The 16,415-nt window shown below is 42.4% G+C and overlaps 1 pseudogene; it reads left to right on the plus strand.

Moving 5' to 3' along the window:
- The first annotated feature begins 14,743 nt into the window (after positions 1-14,743).
- Positions 14,744-15,580, plus strand: LOC149190365 (putative sugar phosphate/phosphate translocator At2g25520 pseudogene; annotated as a pseudogene).
- The last annotated feature ends 835 nt before the right edge of the window (positions 15,581-16,415 follow it).

A 16,415-nucleotide genomic window follows, 5' to 3' on the forward strand; every position in this document is an offset into this window, starting at 1 on the left:
AGTTTAGCGGATCCCTCAGGATCTTCGATCCTGAGGGATCGCTACGATCAATCGTTTTGTCGACCGGTGAACTCCGCCGTTAATTGTATAAAAGGAGGGTAGCATTGAAAACTAGGGGATGACTTTTGGGTATCCTTAACTTTCTGTCATGAATTTTATTGTCAGTTGAACTCAGACTATTGAGTCTCTCTGAGACTTAGTTTTGTAATCTCATTGATGCGTTAATATAATACCTTGGTGTTAATTTCTCCGTGCGTCTGAAGTAGTTTACGGCAGTGCGCCATTGGAAGCTTTGGGCCCGGCTCCAACGGACACTGGCTGATTGTACCATTACAATTCTGCTTTGTGTGGTTTGTTTCTCCTAATTTGTTATGGTTCCATGTCGTTTCATATTTATTCATCTGTAGCTTTCCTGTTATAAATCTCTGTAACAAGTTCATATCATACTTTCAGGATTCTTCGCATACTGTTGATCCGAATTGTTTGCATCAATTACAGAATTCATAAGTAGAATATTTCAGCTACAGGTGATTGGGGTTAATGGATTGTTGGTGACTATTGCAGATCGTATATATATGATTGACGTTTCCTGTCTTTAATGATTTGTTATTCCATTTGATATATATATGATTGACGTTTCCTGTCTTTAATAATTTGCTGTTCCATTTGATTAAGCTGCAAACCTGTATAAATGATTGCTTTCCTTTTGTATGTAAGTGTGTGCCAAGGATTGGAAGTGTTGACCTCGCGAGACTTAGTTTCTTTACTGCTGTTCCATTTACTGCCGTTCCATTTACTGCTGTTCCTTTTATTGCTGTTCCATTTCTGAAGTTGCTGTTTCATTCTGTTTTATTGCTGTTCCTTTCGCTTGCGTTTATTGAAGTGGCATGAGAGGAGGTTCAAGACTGTTGTGAGATACAGCAGACGCTATAATGCTCCCAGATCATGATCCATACTCCTTCATCAGTTTCTAGGGGGATAGGTTATTAATTCCATACCCTCGACCGACGAAGTTGCTACGTGTGTGATTTCTTTATGCAAAAGTAATTTAGCGTTAGCATCCGTTTACTCTTGTATTCTTTAGATCTATACTACGAAGCATTATCCTGACAAATAGCCTCAAATTAAGATGTCCCTTACAATAACAAAACGCTCCCGGATTGACTTGTAATGTGAGATAACTAGAGGTGAAAAAGACCCTTGTTACAGCCCCACATTTTGGCGCCGTTGCTGGGGGAGGGGCATAGCCATTTGTTTTTTTAACAGGGTAGTGTGTGAATCTGTTAGGGGAGAACTGGATTTTAAAAACGGAAGGTAAGAACCTGCGTGCGGAGCATGTAAAAGCCCTGCTCCACCGTCCGCTTTCCTAGCAGAATTGATTTAGTAATTTAATTGGAGTGCATGACTAAGCAGAAAAAGCCAGAAAAGAATCAAAAGCCTCCATCCAAAACCGAAAAAGCCAAGGGGTCGGTGACCCTTGGACGAAAGACCTTTATAGACGAAATTTACAAGAAGGCCAGATCTCCGCCATCAGTAGGTTATAGGAAAGTAAACTTTAAACAACCTGCTAGTTCCCTTCAGGCCTCAGAATCACCATCTGAAGCCTTTGCGGAGGTGCACAGTCAGACAGAGGAGCAGGACTTTCAAGAATTTGACAATTCGACTCCTGGACCAGTGCACGAAGGAAATTTTAGCAACCTTTGAGAAGGAGAAGGAGAAACAGGGGAAATCGAGGAACCTAGATCTCCTATTGAACCAAACCAACCTTTAAATAGTCCAGATAAAGGAAGCGCTGCAAAAATCCTCGTTGAGGGAATCCATTCACCTCAGACAGTAGGGGCCATCATTATCCCTGATAAAGTGAGTGCTGTAAAAACAGTGCCTGCTAAGATTACCCCTCCGCAACCAAGGAATACTCTATTGGAAATTCCTGAAGATTACTGGCATATATTTGATTCCATGGCGCAGAATCAGCCAAATACCCAAACCTCTACTTTGCAATATCCCATAGTAGATTCCGCTGCGAATGCACCAATGAAGGCAATTCCGCTTCAGCATATCCCGACGTTTCATGGACTCACATCAGAAGACCCTGATGCATTTCTATTCGAATTTGATGTGTTATGCAGGGGATACGATTACACCACTGATCCCCAGAAGCTAAAACTGTTTCCCTCTACTTTGAAGGGAGCAGCTCTGAGATGGTTCATGGGTTTAGGTGGTGGAGTCATAAACAATTGGGAAGAAATGAAAGCGGCCTTCTTAAAAAAATATCAGGATTATTGTAGATCAAGAGAACTAAAGGATGAAATCTTTCAAATGTCAGCCAGACCAAATGAAACTTTAGAAGAATATGTAGAACGTTTCCAATATAACTTGCAGAGATCTCCATATGCATCGTTACCTCTGCCCGATAACGTGTTGAAAACTGCATTGATTAGAGGTATGAAGGAGCAATGGATTGAAACGTTGAATATTATGGGAAAAGGGGACATCTATCAGGAAATTTTTGCTGACATCATTGATCTGTGTATCAGGAGCTCAAGAGGCAGCACACGGATAAAACCAGCAGAATATGATCGCTTCATTAGAGACAATCGAACATCAACAGAAGGAGTATCACGAGTGGAACTTGGAAATCTGTTAGAGAATTTTAAAACTGATATCATGGGGACATTAACAACACAGCTTGATATTGTGCAGGCTAAACAGAAGCAAGCAGAAGCAGAACAGAATCTGGCAATTTTCTGCCCACGATGCAGGAAGAAACATAGCCAGAAAGAATGCCCGCTCGATACAGTTCAAATATGTGCTATTTGTACCAAGGACCATCCGACTGAAAGCTGTCCCTCGCTCCCTGGTTTAAAGGCGGTGTACAAAGAAGCAGAAGAGGAACCAGAATCAGCATACTTTATCAACCAGCGTCGTCAATGGCAACCTAGGCAACCTGGTATGTTTCAAGATCCCTCCTCTTCTTTTCAATCTCCGCAATTTAATGCTCAGCAACAGAATATGTGGCAAAATCAGTCTCAGCAACCATTTTCAAATTGGCCACCTCAAATGTTTCCTACTCCGAACCCTTGGATGAACCAAGCTGGTTGGCCAAACTGTCCTTATCCTCCGCCATATTGGCCAAATAATTCATATCCTCCGCAGTGGACCCCTTCCACTTCGCAAAGTTCACCCTGGCAGAGCAACTGGCCAAGATCGACATATCAAACACCAGGATCAATTCCGCTCCCTCAACCAACTCTGCCAGCCTTGCAACAAAATCCCCAGCCCAACCTAAGACCGCAGCTCCCAGCCCAACCCAACCCGAACCCAAATAATCGACCAGTTCAATCTCTTCAAATTATAGAATCTTCCGAGATTGAATATGCTCTGCAGGAGTGCAATGATCTTCAGTTGAGATCTGGGCGAATAATAGAAACTGAGGGACATAGAACCGCTCATATTGAAAACCAGTTACCGATAGAACAGCCGTCACAACAAGAAGAAGTAAGTAAAGATCAGGTTCATCAGCAAGTAATTACATCTTCTCCATCGTTCCCAGAACGACTGGCCATTCCAAGACAAAAGCAATATCCGGATTTTGATATTCTGGGAGAACTTCAAAACTTGTATATAAGAATTCCATTCCTTCAGGCTATACAGGATATCCCCATATATGCAAAAACCATAAAAGACCTGTGTAGCAGAAAAACAAAAAGAAATATAACCCCTAACCCTAGAGTCCAGGTAGTCGGCACCTTATCCGACCTCTTATCAGGGAAAGAAACACCAATTAAATATGAGGATCCCGGAAACCCAATTGTCACTGTTCAAGTCTGTGGGCAGACCCTGACCAACGTTTTAGTAGATCTAGGGGCTGCGATTAACATCCTGACAACATCAACCTGCCAGAAGCTTGGAATCACATCGGTAGAGCCTACTTCCACTTTACTAGAGCTAGCTGACCGATCAGTAATAAGACCAGAAGGCACCTTGTATGATGTCATGGTTTCAGTGGACTCTTGGGAATACCCGACCGATTTTCTGGTGATTAATCCAAAAACCCGACTAGATGGACATCCGCTAATTCTAGGTAGACCATGGCTCGCTACTGCTGACGCCTACATTGGATGCCGGCAGGGAAACATGACCATAACCAGAGGACCGGATATCAAAAATTTAATCTTGTACCCGCCAGCCCAGCCAAGCATCACACCTCATACATCGCTGACCAATTTGCGCCCTGCCTCATATATTACTGATAATATTAGACCACCATTAACAGTTCAGGAAGCGCTAGATTTTAAAGATCAAACGGAAGATGATGCCATCAATAAATTCAATAATCAAACAGAATCCACATCGTATACACAATGCTTTATGATAAAAGCGGCATTTGATAACGAATTAGAGGAAGATCCTCTAAAAGATGACAATGACCCAAATATACCTGTAACCTCTGTTGCTAACAGCAAAGTAATACAAATTGAACCGGGCAAAACTTTAAACATTAACGCTAATCTGACACCTGAGCAAGAGACCAAACTCATCCAGCTCCTACGAAAGTATCAAGAGGCATTTGCTTGGGACTATCCCGATATGAAGGGGATTGATCCCCAGCTATGTACACATCGTATCTATATCGAGAAAGATGCAAGACCGGTTCGCCAACCACAGAGAAGACTCAATCCCCATTTAAAAGATGTTGTAAAAGATGAGCTGCAGAAATTATTAGACGTTAATTTTATTTATCCTATTTCTGACAGCAAATGGGTCTCCCCACTTGTGGTCGTACCTAAAAAGAACGGGAAATGGAGGATCTGCGTTGATTACAGAGAATTAAACAAAGCTACACAAAAAGATCACTTCCCTCTCCCTTTCATAGATCAGGTATTGGACACCTTAGCAGGCAAGAATTTTTTTTCTTTTTTGGATGGCTTCAGCAGATATAACCAGATTCAGATTGCCCCTGAAGACCAGGACAAGACTACCTTTACTTGCCCCTGGGGAACGTTCGCCTACCGAGTCTTACCCTTTGGATTATGTAATGCTCCGGCCACATTCCAACGGGCTGTTCTTAGCATCTTCGCAGATTTAATTAATGATGGATTGGAAGTCTATATGGATGATTTCACACCATATGGAGATGACTTTGATCCAGCCCTGGACACTCTCGAAAAAGTCCTAGAGCGTTGCATCGCTACCAGGCTTTGCTTGAGTCACGAAAAATGTTACATGATGATGACAGAAGGACTCATTCTGGGACATTACATCTCAGCAGCTGGCATTCAGGTAGACCCGGCTAAAATTCAAATACTCATGCTTATCCCAACCCCCACTAATCAAACAGAGGTACGCAGTTTTCTTGGTTTTTCTGGGTATTATAGACGATTTATACAACATTACTCACATATTGCCGCACCTCTACATGCATTAACTGGAAATGTTGATTTTTTGTGGACAGAAAAATGTGATCGAGCCTTCACAGAATTAAAAAAGTTGCTATCTACAGCTCCAGTTCTCAGAGGACCTAATTGGAACTTACCATTCCAAATTTCAACCGACGCCTCAGACACAGCAATCGGTGCAGTGTTGGGCCAAGAAGAAGAGAAAAGACCATACGCTATCTATTACATCAGCAAAAATTTGGCTCCGGCTGAATTAAATTACACTGTCACCGAAAAAGAATTTTTAGCTGTGATACATGCTATTAATAAATTTAGACACTATATTACAGGCTATCCCGTTATTTTGTATACAGACCATTCTGCTATTAGGTATTTAGCAAATAAGCCTGTTACAAATGGAAGAATAACCAGGTGGTTGATCTTGTTGCAGGAATTCGACATTACAATCAGAGATCGACCAGGGAAGGAGAACCCTGTAGCTGATTTTCTTTCACGAATACCAAAATTAGTTGAAACAGCAGCAGCTGAGGACCAATTCTCAGATGAACACTTATTTGCAGTCGCTGTTCAGACTCCCTGGTACGCTGATGTGGCTAATTATCTTGCAGTAGGTAAGCTTCCAAAACATTTAACTCCCAATGAACGGAAACAAATCGTAGCGAAAAGCAATCGATTTTCGTGGGTTGGGGGCTATCTGTTTCACACAGGCGCAGATATGGAAATCAGAAGATGTATTCGAGAAGACGAAATCTTTGATATCTTGAAAGCCTGCCATGACGGGCCATGTGGAGGACATTTCGCTGAACGAAGGACAGCACACAAAGTATTACAAACTGGATATTACTGGCCTACAATCTTCAAAGATGAAAAAAAATTTGTCCAGGCCTGTGATAGTTGTCAGCGTGTAGGACGACCTGGCCCAGCAGACGAAATGCCTTTGCGGCCTCAATTGGTGATCGAACCTTTCGAACGCTGGGCTCTGGACTTTGTTGGACCCATCAACCCCCCATCAAACCAAAAAACCTACATTTTGGTGGCAAATGAATATGTTACCAAATGGGTTGAGGCGGAGGCATTACCCAGAGCTACAGAGGAGTCGGTAATTCAGTTCTTGTTCCATTTGTTTGTACGTTATGGTCTTCCAAGGGAAGTGGTTACAGATGGAGGACCACAATTTGTGGGACATAAATTAGCTGCAACACTCAGTAACCATCACATCCATCACAAAATTACTACCCCATACCATCCGCAGGCAAATGGGCAAGTTGAAAACAGTAATAAGATAATAGAGTCAATTTTGACAAAAACTGTTGCCTCACACCGCCGCGATTGGGCCGCCTGACTACCGGAGGCACTGTGGGCTTATCGAACCACATGGAGAAGTACCACTGGCTATTCACCATATCACTTAGTGTTTGGAAAGCAACCCATTTTTCCTATCGAATTTGAGATCCAAACCCTGCGAACTGCCCAAGAAGTCGGATTAGATTTAAGTGAAGCACAGAAAAATCGATTACAGCAAATTAACGAGTTGGACGAAACAAGGCTCGCTGCATTACAAAATACAGCACTCATCCAGCAGCAGCGAGCCAAATGGCATGATGCGCTCATCAAAAACAAGATATTTCACGAAGGAGACTGGGCTCTGTTATACGATTCTAGATTTTAGGATTTCCCCGGGAAGCTTCAGACTCGATGGTTGGGACCATACGAGATTCAAAAAGTCCATGACAATGGGACCCTTACTTTGATTACAATTGATGGATCTGGATATACATTTAAGGTAAACGGCCACCGAGTTCGTCTGTATCGCAAACCGCTCACTCGGGAATCATTTTGCCAGCAGTTACGCCAAGATACTAACATCAAGATTATGGGAGAGGAAGCAAAAACTTCCTCCCCTATAGATTGGTAAGAAGTTCATTCTTTATTACCACATTTTGTATATAAAATTGTAAATTTTGTATATATGTTTCAAGTGTGTGTTTTGCTGTTCCTTTTCAAAAGGAACAACACTTGTGTGTTTTGTTGTTCCTTTTCAAAAGGAACAGCACTTGTGAGTTTTGCTGTTCCTTTTCAAAAGGAACAGCACTTGTGAGTTTTGCTGTTCCTTTTTGAAAAGGAACAGCACTTGCGTGTTTTGCTGTTCCTTTTCAAAAAGGAATAGCACTTGTGTGTTTTGCTGTTCCTTTTCAAAAGGAACAGCACTTGCGTGTTTTGCTGTTCCTTTTCAAAAGGAACAGCACTTGTGTGTTTTGCTGTTCCTTTTCAAAAGGAACAACACTTGTGTGTTTTGCTGTTCCTTTTCAAAAAGGAACGGCACCCTTGAGTTTTGCTGTTCCTTTCCAAAAGGAACAGCACTTTTTGAATTTTTGCTGTTCCTTTCCAAAAGGAACAACACTTTTGAATTTTTGCTGTTCCTTTTCAAAAGGAACAACACTTTTGAATTTTTTTTTTTTTTTTTTTATTTATTTCCCTTTTTAGAAGGAGCAACATTTGTGTGTTTTTTTTCAATTCTTTTTTTTAGCAAGCAGCGTTTAAGTGTTTTTGTTATCTTAGGACATTACATCAAAAGAACCCTCCCACCCTCCCTTGCAAGAAAGAAATAGTCTGCCCTCGTCCTTTCTATAAGAAGAAAACATTGTCCCGAGGCCATAAGTAGCAGCTATACATTTATGCAACAAATATAAAAGGCATGATATATCAAGATCAGCACATCATAGATCGCTATCTATAACAGCCCTAGTATTGATACAACAAAGGAGGGAACCATACACTCATCATTCTTTCAGCCATAAGTCTCACCTCCTCTGCCCTGTTGGAAAATTTCATCATGTTACGTTCCTACAATTTTCTTTATTATTACTTGGAAATAAGAATAGAAAATTTATATTTTCCTATTGGGATAACAAGACTTCTTCCGCCATTCCCACTCTTAAGGAGGGCTGAACCACCCTTATGTGTAACTATACAAGAGCAAAAGTCTATCTCAAAAGAAAAAGCAGCAGAACCAAAAGAAATTATTTGTCAGATGCAGGATAGGGGGTTTCATTAAGAACCAACCTACTATGATCATAAGATTGGAAGCGAAGTGGCATTCCCATTATGGCCACCACACCAGGGATATGGTCCAACAGGTTCATTATATAAACAAACCTTGGAACAGGGGGTCTCATCACGAGCCAGCCTGCCCACGTTTCGCGCCTCTCTGGTGAATGGCGTCATGGTTATCTGGTTACCAAGCCAGCATGATGGCCTGCATGTTGACAAGAATTGCTCTTCAAAACTACACAAAGGACTATGGTTCCAGGGTGAAATAAACAACTCTGCCACGGTTATAAACACTGGTTGGCAGCAGAGCTCTGTTAATGGTATCGGAGTCAAAACATATACACCAATTTGGATCTTATTAAATATTTCTTTCTATCCTCGTAATAATTATATCTTACACCTTAATGGATACGTCACATGAATATTTATCATTACCAATTATGGCAAAGGCATTGACTATGACTATCTCAGACTTTCCATGAGTGCTAGATGTTCTATCCTTATGTTCTGCATCACATCACGAAGGCTTACGTTAAACGCGATCTATCCGTCGCAGCGATCTCGGTATTTCTCTGTCTAATCTACAACGTGGCAAAACTTTATAAGCTGCTCCATTATGACTCGGTGATGGGATGACTGCCTTCTTCTATTTGACGGCTGAGGCAGCCTATCATTTCGCGTGGGGGGGGGAGGTGACTTCATTACTCCGCCGGCCACGTGTTAACACATCATTCGGAAATGATATGATACGGAGGTACGATATGCGTTAACGGCATGACAATGCTATTTTTCGAAAAAGTTGTTATTTATGATCAATTATTCATGCATGCTCTGTGTCTTTTCTTTTTGCCGCAATTACGTTCTTTGCATTGCTGTTCCATCTAGACCCTGAAATAGAACCATGGGGGGAAAATCTATCAGAAGCGAGCCGAGCGAGCTCATAATCTCCGAAGCCGCTCGGAAGATCTTAGAAAAAGCAGGGTGGTTAACTTATTTTGGCCGCCTACGCAAATCAAACGAAATAGTGGCCATGGAATTCCTGCAGAATTTGCAGGAAGAACACTCAGTGGTAGGTGGGAAGCAGATAGCAGTCACGAAGGAAATAATCGCGGAAGTAACCGGATTACCAGACTTAGGTCCAATATGGACGACAAAGAAAGAAAGACTGCAAAAGATCATAGAACTCTTCCAAGATGAAGGGCAGGAGCTGACAGTGAAGGGAAAAGGAGTGCTGCCGGCAACACTGGGAGAACCTTGGAGCGAACTGGCAAAGGTAGTACAGAGCTACATCACCTGCGAAGGACGAAAAGATGTGGTAAGGCCGCGTCACCTTAAGCTCTTAGCTGTGTTAAAAGGAAAATGTGTTGTGAATCTCCCTGCATTGTTAAATTCATTGTTGCATGATACCTCTCGGAGCCTGAAAAAGGCACACCATGAAGACGCAGTGGTTAGCCACCACGGACTGATCCGCCTGATAGTGACATACAGTCTCGCTCGGCAGCAGACCAGCTGGCGGGAACTTCTTACAGCAATTGAAGGGGGAGTAGAATCACCATCCCCAAAGACGAAGCACCCCGCTAGCACCGCCGAAACACCTAAAAAACCCAGAGAATTGCCAAAACCGAAGCAACCCTCGGGCACAACCGAGCAAGCAAAGAAACGCATAAAGCTAGGGAAACAGAAATGCACCCCTGGAGCAACTAGACATGCAGAAAAACGTAAGGAATTGGCCGCAGAAAGACCTGCTACCTTAAAGCGAAGGCATTCCTCTGGCACAGAAGAACAGGTTGAAAAACGCAGAAAGGTGGAGGCGGAAGAACAGGTGGTCAGCACACCCGAACAGCCCAGGAGGCCTAGAAAGTCAGTTCGGTTGGCAAAGATAAGAGGTAGGCTGGAAAAAATCCAGCCAAACATAGGCCAGCCGATTGAAATAACAGAAGACCCTCCAGCGCCAGAACAAATACCTGGGGAAAACCTGGAACAAACAGAGAATGAAGTAGGAGCTGAAGAAGGAGATAGGGATGACGACTCTGTGGCCGAGACCAGCTATCCAGAGGCAGCTACTGAGCAGCCAATTCGGGAGAAGGAGATGGAACAATTGGGGGGTAGCCATCCACAAAACCCTGTGGAGGAAGAAGAGCTGGCCACCATCTTGGCCAGCCTTAGAGGTTATCCTTCACCCTCTAGTCCGGCAGAGCCTCCCGAAGGACCTTCTGAGGAAGAAGCGCGTGACGAATTGCATGATGGGATGGCAGGGGAAGAAAACCCCCCTGTCATTGACAAAGAAAATCTGAATACCAATCTGGAACAAGCCGTTCCCAAAACACCAGAAGGAAATCCACCCGCTGATGGCGGGGGGGATGAAAATGACTGTCGGGAACAGGACGTTCCCCGAATGATAGAAGAAACCCTCGATGAAAGAGGAGCAGAACTGAGGACTACCCATGTGCCCACAGCCGAGGCAAAAGAAATTAAGAAGTTGAGAAGAAAACAGCAGAAATTGCTGAATATTATAGCCCAGCTTCGGCAGAAAATTCGGAGTCTGAAAGCCAGTTTGAGAATAAAGAGGACTGTGAGAAGAAAAAGAAGGACAAATACAGCTGGGACATCTCAGAGAGGAAGACGGAGCACCTATAGACATCTAGTAGGTCGATACTCTGCTAGCAAACCTGCAGCTGTTCCAATTAATACTGAGGAACAAAATGCTGTTCCATCTGGAGCAGGGCACCAGAATGCCGTTCCTATTGACTTAAAGGAACAGGCTGATATTCCAAACGGCCCATTAGAACCGACTGCCGTTCCAATTAAAGTTGAGCCACAAGCCGACATCCCAGTTACAGAGGGACCACCGTACCCCTTTATACATGTCAAGAAGGAAGGAGAAAATAGAGCAGTTCACACTGAGACACCACCTTCAGGGAAAATTAAGCGATGAAATGTAAAGGTCCAGGCGAATCTTCCTGCCTCTAGGGAATTATGGGAAAGGGATCCAAAAACCAAGGCCTTGCGCCGCGAGATAAGACAGGCCCAACAAGAGGCTGAACAACTACAGGGACAAATGATCCCTCGAGAGAAATATGAGGAGCTGCAACAGGAGGTTGAGCAGAGGATTCCTCGAGAAAAATACGAAGAATTGCAGCAGAGGGTTGAGCAGTTAGAGGAACAAAGGATCCCTCTGGAAAAACATGAAGAACTGCAACAGCAGCTGCGAAACATGAGTGAATCGGAGAGTCAGGCTTTTGAAGGATGGCAGAAGGAACAGGAAAAGGTTGCTAAGGTAACACATCGACTAGATGCTGTTATTAAACAATTGGACACTGTATGTTCGTTGTATGATGATGTTTTGACTTGCAGGGCCCCCGCGAAGAATTATGCTTTATTCCTCCTTGAAAGATACTTAAGATTGAAAATAAAAGTTGTCAGGGCAGGTGCCCCCATTCAGATTAACACTGTTAATGATTTTATTGATTGTTGCAAACATTATGGGGTTAAGGTCCAACGATTATTATGCGAATTTTATTTGCACAATATGGTGCTTGAGCAGGAAACTGATCTAAACCCTGGCCCCTTTGTGGGGGATATACAGCTGCAAGCCTTTGTTTCATTCGGGGTCAACCAGTTAAAATGGCTCAGGGCTTACAATGCCTTTCAGAGGCAGGAGCACAGCCTAGATCTATGGGTCAGGGCTGAGCCTCAAGATCCAGTTCGCCTATGGCAATCACATAAAAGCCTTATGAGAAACCCTGGCATTATAAAACTACTAGGACCCATGCATGAGGAGTTGATCCGAAATAGCTTAGAATACTTCCTGGTTATTAAAGATTCCGCCTTGGAGGCTGCCAAATTCCGTTATCGGATTTCCACCCCAAGCATCCAGCTCAGGGAGCCCTTCAGATATGAGAACTTTGAGCTGGCTGCTGAACGACTGCCTTTTTATGGCCAGTGCATTCTGCAAGCCGGACCATCATGGTTAGGATATCGGTTCCGTAGCCCAATTATCTGGCACCCTGCACCGGGGTACCAGGCCTTGTATGATATGCCTGCAGATCAGTTGCATTATTTCTTTGATAATCTGGTTGCCTATCATGGTTGCAGACCCCCTCATGAAGTACCCTCTCCAGCCTATTCTCTTACTGCTCTCCATGTTAATTATAACGGTTTCATGAGGCCATGAAACAGAGTAAGTCGGGGGGTGTGTAGAGCATTGGGAAGGTATGTTTTAATAAATGATTTAGTGATGTTTTAAGCAATAGTTGTAATCTTTTCTTTATTATAAAGTAGGGAAAATGCAACGAGAATGAGTCTAAAATGATCCAATCACTAACAGTTGTCTTCCCTACGCAGGAAAAGGTAAAAGCAGAAAGGCGCAATGCAAAACGAGGATTTGATGAGAAGATAACGGCTATCCCTCCAACTCTAAATAAGGTTCAGACCAGGTCGAGTAAATCAAGGAAGATCAGTCCGGAACGAGATGAAGGACTGCCAGTTCGGAAATGCAGGCCGAGTAAAAGAAAGCGTTAACAGTTTAGTGGATCCCTCAGGATCTTCGATCCTGAGGGATCGCTACGATCAATCGTTTTGTCGACCGGTGAACTCCGCCGTTAATTGTATAAAAGGAGGGTAGCATTGAAAACTAGGGGATGACTTTTGGGTATCCTTAACTTTCTGTCATGAATTTTATTGTCAGTTGAACTCAGACTATTGAGTCTCTCTGAGACTTAGTTTTGTAATCTCATTGATGCGTTAATATAATACCTTGGTGTTAATTTCTCCGTGCGTCTGAAGTAGTTTACGGCAGTGCGCCATTGGAAGCTTTGGGCCCGGCTCCAACGGACACTGGCTGATTGTACCATTACAATTCTGCTTTGTGTGGTTTGTTTCTCCTAATTTGTTATGGTTCCATGTCGTTTCATATTTATTCATCTGTAGCTTTCCTGTTATAAATCTCTGTAACAAGTTCATATCATACTTTCAGGATTCTTCGCATACTGTTGATCCGAATTGTTTGCATCAATTACAGAATTCATAAGTAGAATATTTCAGCTACAGGTGATTGGGGTTAATGGATTGTTGGTGACTATTGCAGATCGTATATATATGATTGACGTTTCCTGTCTTTAATGATTTGTTATTCCATTTGATATATATATGATTGACGTTTCCTGTCTTTAATAATTTGTTGTTCCATTTGATTAAGCTGCAAACCTGTATAAATGATTGCTTTCCTTTTGTATGTAAGTGTGTGCCAAGGATTGGAAGTGTTGACCTCGCGAGACTTAGTTTCTTTACTGCTGTTCCATTTACTGCCGTTCCATTTACTGCTGTTCCTTTTATTGCTGTTCCATTTCTGAAGTTGCTGTTTCATTCTGTTTTATTGCTGTTCCTTTCGCTTGCGTTTATTGAAGTGGCATGAGAGGAGGTTCAAGACTGTTGTGAGATACAGCAGACGCTATAATGCTCCCAGATCATGATCCATACTCCTTCATCAGTTTCTAGGGGGATAGGTTATTAATTCCATACCCTCGACCGACGAAGTTGCTGCGTGTGTGATTTCTTTATGCAAAAGTAATTTAGCGTTAGCATCCGTTTACTCTTGTATTCTTTAGATCTATACTACGAAGCATTATCCTGACAAATAGCCTCAAATTAAGATGTCCCTTACAATAACAAAACGCTCCCGGATTGACTTGTAATGTGAGATAACTAGAGGTGAAAAAGACCCTTGTTACAGCCCCACAGTGACAGGCTGCTACTTCAAGTTAAGGATACCAGGAAGTTCAAATGATCAACAATTTTGAAAGCTTGAGGCCAAATTCCACCTGTAGTCATAGCTGGAATGGCACCAAGAAAGATAGGCGCATCTTCTTCTTCCTTAAAATCCCCACAGTGATGCTATGTAGCTAACCACAATGAATCTTCTGCCGCACTAAAGAAATTGTTGCCTTATTGAGATCTGTCAACCCAGCAGAAAGAAAATTGCTGCCTTATTGAGATCTGTCAGCCCTAAATGGAGCATCTCCACTATCAAATCTGCTCTGGTGACTACATGTATGATCAACAATTTTGAAAGCTTATACCTCTGGTGGTGAGCCTGGTTAGATTTCCCAGTCCATTCGCTGAAAAACTATGTGTTTGTGTTTAGCAATTGAGTTTCTTCAAGGAAATTGTTCTCTGGTTACACCTCTCAGTGAGGCAGGAGGCACGTGTAGCGCATGCAAATGCAAATTTTATAAATTACAGCTACCACATAGCATATTAATCATCCTACAAAAAAATGCTATGTGGGACCTACCATGAAGGGCATGTGTCTTATCCTTCCATTTATCAAAACTCTGCCATCCTTAACCTCAACCTTCTTCATTCCTCAGCCTCATGCCCTCCTTGACCTCGGTCTTGTTCATTCCTACCTTGGCCTTGTTCTTATACAAATGCTTAAGGCCCTCATGCCTGTTGCAGTGTATTCCATTGGAGTTTTGTTGGGAAAGGAGTGTTTCAGTTCAAAGACTATGGGCAACATGGTTGGAATCTCTTTAGGGGTTGCCATTGCTGCATATGGGGAAGCCTAGTTCAATTCTAGGGGTGTCATGTTGCAATTGGGTGCTGTGGTTTTTGAGGCAACACGGTTAGTCTTAATTCAAATACTTCTGACCGCTAAGGGGATTAGTCTGAATCCAATAACATCAGTATACTATGTTGCCCCTTGCTGTTTTGTATTCCTGTCAATCCCTTGGGCAATAATTGAGTTCCCGGTTCTAGCGGCCTCTTCTTCATTTTATTTGGATGTGAGGCTTTTTAGTGCCAACTGCGCATGTGCATTTCTACTGAACTTGGTAATTTTTCTTTTGGTTGGTAAGGCATCGGCCCCTACAATGAACGTTGCAGGTGTTGTCAAGGACTGGCTCCTGATTTCCTTATCATGGTCTGTTATAAAGGACAGAGTGACTGGTATTAATCTGTTAGGGTATGGCTTGGCTTTCTTGGGGGTTTTCTTCTACAATCATTTGAAATTGCAGTCACTTAAGGTAAAGGAGGCTCGTAAGAAGGTCTTAGATGGAGATGAAGATCTGAGTAGGTTACTTGGACAAAACCCAGATACCGAAGGCAAGAACAAGCATGATGCCAATGTCTAGATTACGCAGGAAGGGTTCTTGATCTTGTTCTTACAGGTATCATGTCATGTACCAACGTGATATAGTTTGATTTTCCTTTTATCTTATGAAAGTGTTTCAGGGCTACACCACAAAGAATGAACTTCCTTTAGCTTAGGTGTATCTATTCCACCAAACTTGCCTGAGATTCCACCCACCCTCATCCCTTTGAAATTCATGCAGCACATGTAGTGCAGACCATAACAAAAATGAAACCCTGGTGGATAACAACTTCAACAATGGATGAATGTTCTGTTGACTGTTGAGTTTATTCTTTGTGGCAATCGGACCCTTTATCACAGGATGAATAAAGAAAAAGCGTCATTGTTTGTTGATCATTCTATCCATTGTTTCCTAATCCTATTTTAATTATCTTATTAGTCAAAAGGTAGAGATTTTAAACTTTGTAGCACGGCAATTGCAATCACATTCTTTTGGATTGATGATTTTAGATACGGGAGCCTCTTAATCTTGTGGAGCATTGCATTCTTTGGATGAAGGTCAGTCAGGGGCTTTGTCTATAGATATTCTGATAAATGTGTTTGGTTCTCATAAAAAAAATTAAAATAATGGCCTCATAAATTCCTTCAAATTGAACAGTTCAAAAGAATTGTGCAGGCGCATTTTGCTTTGGTATGCTGAAAGTTTGGATCTGAAGGTATCATTTGGTTTTTCATTTCATTTCAAAAACTAAGCATTTATGATATAGAAGGTAAACACAGTTATAGTAAAAACTTTCGAACTACACCAATTGGACTGTAACTTCGATAGCCTTATTTGCACCCAATCCAGAATTAACTACTCACAGGACCTGAAT

Source organism: Pinus tabuliformis, chromosome 3_1 (assembly GCF_031772625.1).
Source record: "Pinus tabuliformis cultivar Carrire ecotype Pingquan chromosome 3_1, CPIR1, whole genome shotgun sequence".
NCBI lineage: Eukaryota > Viridiplantae > Streptophyta > Pinopsida > Pinales > Pinaceae > Pinus > Pinus tabuliformis.